The following is an 8,788-nucleotide window of genomic DNA, read 5'->3' as shown; positions in this document are numbered from 1 at the left end:
CTCTGCTTCTGCCTCTGGCTCTGTGTCTCTTACTTTCTCTATGACTGTCTCAGTATCCGCTTTGTCTCCGTTCTGTCTTTGCTCTATCTCTGCTATGTAACTGTTCTGCCTCTACTCTGTCTCTGCATCTATTATTGCTCTGTATTTGTTTTGTCTCTGTTCTGTCTCTGCGACTGTCATGAAACAGGGAGAATAGTACAAAGTTAATTCTAGTTGAGGCAAGAGGTATTCTCCCATGGACAAGGACTTTGCTTCCCTTGATAGTTGGCTTACAGTGCCCACTGTTAGGGACCGTGCCTCTGTTTTCTTAGGAAAAATCTACTTAATAGCCTCTTCATCTCTTGATGCACCATCTGTTACCTCGTTAGAGGATTCAGTTATGACTTTGATGGATGTGGATCCATTGCCTTTTTGTGATCCATACAGCTTCAACACCACTTTGTTGGGTCCTCTGCCTAGGGTCAGGGTCCCTTTGAACCAGTCAGTCCTGGATCTTGCTTCAAAAATCCAAGGTCTTCCCAACAATAGAGGGTATGAGGTCCCATAAGAATTTGGTTTGACCACCAGATGTGTCAGCCAATAGTCTCTTCCTGCAAGGGTTGTTTTTACGTATGGGAGGATGCCCAATGGTTTAATTCTGCTTTGGTCTACCAATCTGATAAGCCACTATGTAGGTTGAATTCCTTGCAACCCTAAGTCCATTGTCACATCCGTCATTATGTTTAATGATGAGCCTCCATCAATCAATGCATCTAAAATAAAGCATCCTTCTATTCATACACTAATCTCTGGGGTTCCAGGATCTAGGAAGACGTTAGCCACATTTACTTCCTTTACAGGCTACGGGGCCTTATTAGTCTTGGCCGTTGTTGAAGGAGCAATCCTTAGTCCACGCCTTCTTGTCAAGATGCTTTTGAATTTCTTTTAGAAGCTGGGGGACAAATCAGTAACTATCGGAATGCTAGGTTAGGTTTAAAAGTGTCTAGGTCTTTTACCAAGTCATAATCTTTAATAAGATCCACAGTCTTCTCCAGCCTGCTGGGGAATGGGGCTACACCCATTTTTATATTTCCTTTTTCTTCTAATAATTGTAGCATCGGCACTTCTTCTGTTTCTGGAAGTGCTTCTCTCTCGTCTATCTCCTGGACCTCTAGTCCTGTCTCTGGGACTCTCTCTATAGCTCTCTGGGACACTATAGTGCTTTGTACTGCACTATTCTGTCCTGTACTGCTCTGTCCTTCTGGTGACAGGTTGAACTTCACAGTCTTGGCAGGAGAGCTATTTTCGTTCTGAACAACTGGTTCCTTCTTCTTGGTGCGCGTGACAGCAATAACTTCCAACTCTACCAAATTGGAGGCAAGCTCTTGTACCTTTAGTTGGCTATCAGTCCCATTGGCCTTTACAGGGGTTGGGCTTAGACAATCCTTTGCAGTGTAGACTTCTCCTTTGCATGGGCTGCATAAGGGCTTGTAATCCACAGATCGTCTAGGGTTTGGACAATTTTGGGAGATATGACCATTTTCTCTACACCTGTAATATTCCACCTCTGATCTCTGACCACCGCCAGACTGTCATCCTCTGTAACTTTGAGAGGGAAACCTCCTCGGACAGAAGTTAGGACCAAATTCTCTAGGCTTTGGTCCAATATCATGTGTTGTCATTTTGGATTCTAGCAAATTGAATCTTGCATTTTCATCCTTCTATCTTCATTCATGCATCTCTTTTAGAGAGAAAATATCCTCTGTATGGTTCCTCTCCAAACAGTAGGAACATAAGGCTCTAGGAATGGTTGGTTTTCGGGTACATTCAGTGGCTAAATGTCTCGCTTGATGACACTTTCCATAGCATGTATTAGAGCACATCACATCTCTTCGAGCTCTCACAGGAGTGGATATATTGGCGATATTCACCTTCAACATCTGTAACTACTCTATAATCACATCCAGAAGCTCTTTCTTGATACTTGCAAACTGAGTTGGATAAATAGTCCTTCAGATTTTCACCTCCTGAAGTGCTTGTAGTAGGGTTTTGGGAAGCTTCTGTAATTACTGCATACACTGGTTGGGTCGATCCAGAGGGTCCTCTGTTCTGGTTCTGATTCAGAGCTCCTATTGAGACTTGGGATTGTTGATTCCAGTTGGTAGGGTTCCATTGTTGTTGAGTCACCATTGGAGAAACTGTTTGAGGCCACTGTTATTGTGGTTGAACCACCATTTGAGGCACTGTCGTCTGTGGTGACCACAGTGAATTAGGTGTATTATGCTGCGGCATTGTTTGCATCTGGGGATAGGGGTAGGGAACTGTCCCTGGGATTGCATTTTGTGGGTATACCATTCCAGGCATGGGAGGAGGTAAGACTCCTCTTCCTAGAGTCATTGACAACCTTGCTTCAACTTCATCATACAATCTTGCACCTTCCACTGCAGCTTGCAAATTGACTGGTCTTCTCAATTCCATGAACTTGTGAACTTCTGGTTGTAGGCCTCTGAGAAACACTCCTTTCTGGATTCCTTCATCCAAATGATGGTTAGTCCATCTCTTTAGGATGGATTCCATTCGCGATACATAAGCTTCTACTCTTTCTCCAGAGGACTGACTTAGGTTCATGAACTCCTCTCGCATCCGCTCTTCGAAACCTTCACACCTGAATTTAGTGAGGAAGGCCAACTTTAGGTCGTCCCATGTGCCAAAAGTTCCTGTTGGTTGTCTCTCATACCACTGAAACACCGCGCCCTTGAAAGTGGCAAGGAATATTGCTAACCAATGCTCAGGGGTTCTGGCATTGTTAGCCACACATGCTACCATAAATTCTGCTACATGAAGATCAGGGTCTTCATTGTACTCTCCCTTAAAAATTGGCAATGGGACTACATTTGATGGCTTGTCATCAATATTTCCAGGACGAATCTGACTAGGAAGGGGACCTTGAGTCGCCATGGGGACTTCTGTAAAGAGTGCTTTTAGGGTGTCAAAGGAGGCTTCTACTGCAAGCTCGTTCTTAGCTTTGATTTTTGCTTTCTCTCTTCTCACGTACCTCTGGACTCGTTCTAACGCTTGCCTCTTGATTGCGTCATTCATCAAGGGGTTGGCTCCAACGAGTTGATCTATACTCAACAGGATAGTATCAGAGAGGGCTTTAGTCTCTGGGGGATTCTCTGGCCAACATCTCCTCTACTTCCTTCTTTTCAACATCTCTGAATTCGGCTTTCAAACCACTACAGAGGGGGAGATATTCCATTTGGAAAGTATCAAAACTCATTCTTCTTAGGACCGTTGTTGTGCCATTATAATAATGCCATCTTTTGAGAGTTTCAACAGTGTATGCTGTGAAAAACACTCTATCTACCAACTTCCAGTGGGTTGCTAATTGGACAAACAGAAGATTGTCAGTGCACCAAGCATCCCACGTATCTCGTTGTTGAGCATCCACGAACAAATTCCAACTCTTTTCCTTCTTGTTTTCGTGAACCTCTACAAACCACAACTCCTGAAGCTTCTTCACAATCTCCTACTTGATGATTTCTGAAAACTTCTCAATGAATGCCAAATCTTCCATAGATGATCATTCTCTCTATTTCTGCTCTTCAGTTTATTCCCAAACAGTTTGCCACCAAGATGCAAATTTATGTTGCTTCAACAGGAAGAGGAAACAGTCCACCACATAGAGCATGCATCATGATGGTGATATGTTTCCGCCATTATGGGATGAAATTCTTGTGAAAAGTGGCTTTGATGATAAGAATCTCCAACTCTTCAGTGGAAGAATGAACTTTGCAAACATCCATTGAATTCTTCTCTTCTTGGCAATGCCATTTCCTTCATTTTCAGCCTCTTCTAATGCTTGTTGATGGCAAGTTTCCTCGACTGCACACCAAAAACATGGAACCCTAAGAGAAACACCAAGGAAAAGGAAATTCTACTACAAGAAAATCTATCTTGTAACATCAACAAGCTTTTATTTCATTCTTTTTATCATTAAAACAAAGAAAATAGCAATTCTTCACGCAGCATCATAGTAGATATCTCCCACGGATTTGATAGAATCAACCATAATCTTCAACATCTTCATAGAATCCATCAATAGAACAATGAACACAAAAGAGTACACCATTTTTGAATGGAAATAAATGACATAATATTCATCTTCAATGTCTTCATAGTTCTCTCTCTCAATCTCTCATATATAGTTACACTGTTTTGATAGAATTGACTATCTCTAGCTCTCTCTCTCTCTCTCTCTCTATCAATAGTACATCATATCCTCACTACAATTCTCTCATAATAACTCTCAATAATCCTTCTTAGGTCGTGGATGCATCTCCCAAGAGGTATGTTTGATATGAAGAGTCACCAGAGCCACTACAGTGTCTTTTCACAGCTCACTACTGTCACTATCACTCAGTCTTCTCTTCAGTCTTCAGCAGTTGCTTCTTCCACTTGTTTTAGCTCTTTTGAACTTAGATTCATCCTTTCCAAAAGTTAGAAGACTTTCCCAAATTCACACATACATTCTAGAGAACAAGTACAGAAGATCTACAGAACATTACAGTACAGTACCAAAGCAGCTACAGAACAGTTACAGAGCAGAGACAGAGCAGAGAGACAGAGGCTTTATAGAAGGTCTACAGAGGGTTACAAAAGGTCATCAGAACCTCATAACTCATACTAAAACCATTCCAAACTATCAAAAACTATTCAATAGGCTTTCAAAATATCTCAATCTTCATCAATCATCAATCCATGCTTCATACAGAAGAAAATCAGAACAAAATAGAAGCTATACAAAAGGTATACATAACCAATCAAAGCCTTAACAGAACATCATAGAACATCATAGAGCTTCATATCTCTACTAAAAATCATCATGAGCTTCCAAAGAATAATCAATATCATCCAAAAAACTCTCAAAAACTTTCATTAACAACCATACATCACTCTAAATCCATCAAAAATCAATCATTCAGTCCTCAAAAACAATAAAAAGCAGTCAAAATTTCAGTCTTTTCCCACTCTCAACAATCAGATTAGTTGACCCTGCATTCAATTATCTCATCAAAATGTGTTCTTTTTACTTTTCAAGACTCATCCAATAGCTGACTCATCCATTCCTCGGATGGACACTTGCATTGATAAGTAATCTTTGTTTTCTTCATAACATCACATGAACTAAACAAATGTGCAAACAATGAGAATGGAATAAACCAACTAAGATGCACATCTTTGGAGCCTGTGGTGGGTTTCATAGCACTATTGATGTCAGATTTTATCTTGGACTTACATGCTCCTGACAAATCCAAGCTACCAATCAACCATTCACCACTAGATAGTGACGGCAATGGGACATGCTGCAATCTTTGGCTTTCTACTACATACAATGAATTATAAAAAATATATTTTGAGTTGCAAGTTGACTTGCAGAGTTATTATCATAGATCAGAACCTATGTCTTCATGCCAAACATGTATCTTGTCGCTCAAATATTCCACATTCTGCCATTCATGCAAACTTGATGGATATAGAGCTGTCAGTAAAATAAGATTGAATTAGAATACTGCAAAGATTTTTAAAAATAACTCTGATGCAAAAGAATAAAAAATAATAAAATTTAAAAACTTACTATTTTGTTTATAATTTGCAATGTAGTTATTGTCGTGTACAGAGTCTTGTTTGTGCATATAAACATGTTGGATCAACACTTCTGTTACTGTGGGAGCTTTCGCTCAACCACCAAGACCCACGGACAACTTATTGTTTCAAGCGTTCCAAGCGAGCTCTAATGGCTATCTCTCACCTAGCCGACGCGCCGTCGATCCTACAAATGTAGTGAACTTACCTTGATGCTCGATAGAGTATCCTCCTCTCTCTTGCACTCCGGTAGCTCCAGGATTCTTGATGCTAGCTCAAGCATTCTCAAGCCTCCTCCATCTCCAAGCTCCATCCTCCTGTTGAGATATCGAGCTCCACTCGTGATACGCCAGGGTGACCGTTGTGTATTTATGTCACCGACTTGTCAGTTTTTTCAGACGCGGTTGGTACACCGCCCATGAATAATAGCTACATGATAGCTATCCTTATCTACTCTAGTTTGTGGCTCAGTTAGTATGCCACCTTAGTTAGTTGAGTTTGGTTTGAGACCCATATAGAGGGTTCTTCTATTTCTTTGTACTTGAGTTCTTTTGGCTTACACAACTAAGAAGAGGAAAACTGTTTTCAGCCTCCACCCTTGTGTGTATTCCCCCATTGTGCAAGCAAGAAAGCTTCAAGTGAGACTCCTTCCTTCTCTCCCATAATCTTGACATGGTATCAGAGCCTTTTTCATGGTAAGGAGCTCAAGAAAGCAAGCCAAGCTCGCGGTGTTCTGGTAAGAGGAGCAGTGTTGCTTAAATTTTCTGTTTTGGGAGTAGATCTCTGCAGGTAGCACAGCCGGAAAGTGCAGGAGTGCATTGTCTCAGGTTGAGACGCCCTTCGCGGTGAAGCAAGAGGGCAATATATGCTGCGGGTGAGGGCTTTAAGGCCATTTCGGGGCCTGTTTTGGAGGCGGAAGTTTTCTGCATGCACTCAGGAAAAGACCCAGTTTTATGCTGTGCAGCCACTGTTCTACAGGTCGGTGAATAGTTACTGTAAAAATTGCATTGTATGCTTGTACGCAGAGACATTGGGAGTTACAGAATCATCCCTGTTGCCTGTTGATGCAAATCGTCACTAGGAAGTGACTGTGTGGTCAAATACCACTTTCGCCAGTTTTGCAGATTTTCCCTTGTGAGGGTGAAGCTGTGGTTTTTGCAGTGACAGAATTTTTTGCAGTCTTCTGTAATGGCATCTGATTCTCTTTCATAGATTGTCACTGAAAAGCTTGACAAGAACAACTTCCAAGCATGGAAGTTTAGAATGACGAATTTCCTTATGGGAAAAGGATATTGGGAATTTGTTGCAGGAAATGAAGAAGAACCAGTTCTTCCTGATGTTCCCAATCAACAGCAAATGCAGGCATTTAAAACATGGCATGAGAGAGCCAAGAAAGTTATGTATTGGCTGTCTATCAGCATTTCAGACTCTATGATTGTGCATATTCAGGATGCAAGTACGCCAAAGGAGGCATGGGATACTTTGTCAAAAATGTATAGCACAAATGCGCAAGCCAGGAAAATGTAGCTCAAGCAAGAGTTGCACAATGTGCAAAGAGAAAATATGAGCATCAATGACTACCACATGAAGGTGAAGAAGATTGCAGATGCACTTGCTTCCATTGGGTCACCAGTGGAAGATGATGATTTAGTTTCTGTGACCTTGAATGGTCTAGGAAAGGATTATGCACAGTTTCGGACATCCATTTCAGTTCGTGAAAGATTTCCTGATTTTGAGGAGTTGATTGCTCTTCTAATTTCTGAGGAACAGAGAAATGGTGGTGCATCTTCTTCAGGAGGAACTTCAAAAGAAGCTGTCTTCTACTCAAATGCTGGAAGAGGTAGAGGCAGAGGTAGAGGAGGCCAATATGGAGGCCGTGGTAGAAATCAGAATATGCAGCAAACTCAAGAAAACCAGTCCTATGGAGGAGGACGTGGTAACTCTAGAGGCAGGGGGAGTCAAAGAGGTCGTGGTGGATGGCAAAGAGGCCAAAATGCAAACAGTAATGTTGAATGCTACTATTGTGGTAAAATGGGTCATATGGCTAAAGACTGCTATAAAAAGCAGAATGATATCATGAATGGAAAACTGCAACAAGGAAATTATGCATCCTCTAGTAGACAGGGTGATGACAGAAATGAGCATCTGTTTATGGTGCAACACATGAACAATTCTGTGACAAGTGCAGAAGAAAGCAATGATGTATGGTATGTTGACTCAGGTGCATCAAACCACATGACAGGTCGTGTAGAATGGATGGAGGATGCAAGGAAAATGGAAAAACCAGGATTTGTGGAGACTGGTGATGATACTGCGCATCCTATTGTGCAGATTGGAAAAATTCCCTTGTCTATGCAAGATGGGAAAAAGAAATACATGTCCGATGTATTTCATGTCCCGAATATCACCAAGAATCTGGTTTCTGTTGGTCAAATGGTTGAACAGGGCTTACAGGTCAGATTTAATCCTCATGGATGCTTTGTTGAGGATATGAAAAATAAAGGTTGCTTGATAGCAAAAGGAAAGAAGAAGGGCAGAATGTTTACATTGGATGCAGATATGTCTGAATTGAGTGCAGCAATGTTTGCACATGGGACCGGTGTAGTTGCAGATATTGATATCTGGCATAAACGCATTGGTCATGTTAATGTACAGCGACTTAAATCAATGCAGGCCCAAAATATTGTTGCAGGCTTGCCGAAATTCAAGGTTGCAGAAATGCATAAGGTATGTGAAGCCTTTCAATTTGGAAAACAGGCAAGGAAACCATTTCCTAGACATGTTCAAGAGAGTAAGAAGCCATTGGAATTAATCCACTCTGATGTGTGGACAACTAAAGCTGCATCTCTTGGAGGCTGTCATTATTTTGTCAGTTTTATTGATGACTATAGCAGAAAAGTTTGGGTGTATTTTATGAAAAAGAAAAGTGAAGTTTTTGGGCATTTCAAAACTCTTAAAGCGATGGTTGAAAAAGAAACAGGCCTGCAGATAAAATACCTAAGGTCAGATGGAGGGGGAGAGTACCTCTCAAATGAGTTTGCAAGGTTCCTGCAGGAGTATGGCATAAAGCAGCAATATTCATGCAGTCATATCCCACAACAAAATGGAATTGCAGAAAGGAAAAACAGGCATATTGGAGAGGTATCTCGTGCCATGCTCAATG

The sequence above is a fragment of the Lygodium microphyllum genome, chromosome 20 (genome assembly GCF_053477565.2).
Source record: "Lygodium microphyllum isolate KBCC chromosome 20, Lygodium_microphyllum_v1.1.10, whole genome shotgun sequence".
Lineage (NCBI taxonomy): Eukaryota > Viridiplantae > Streptophyta > Polypodiopsida > Schizaeales > Lygodiaceae > Lygodium > Lygodium microphyllum.
This window is presented reverse-complemented; position numbering follows the sequence as displayed.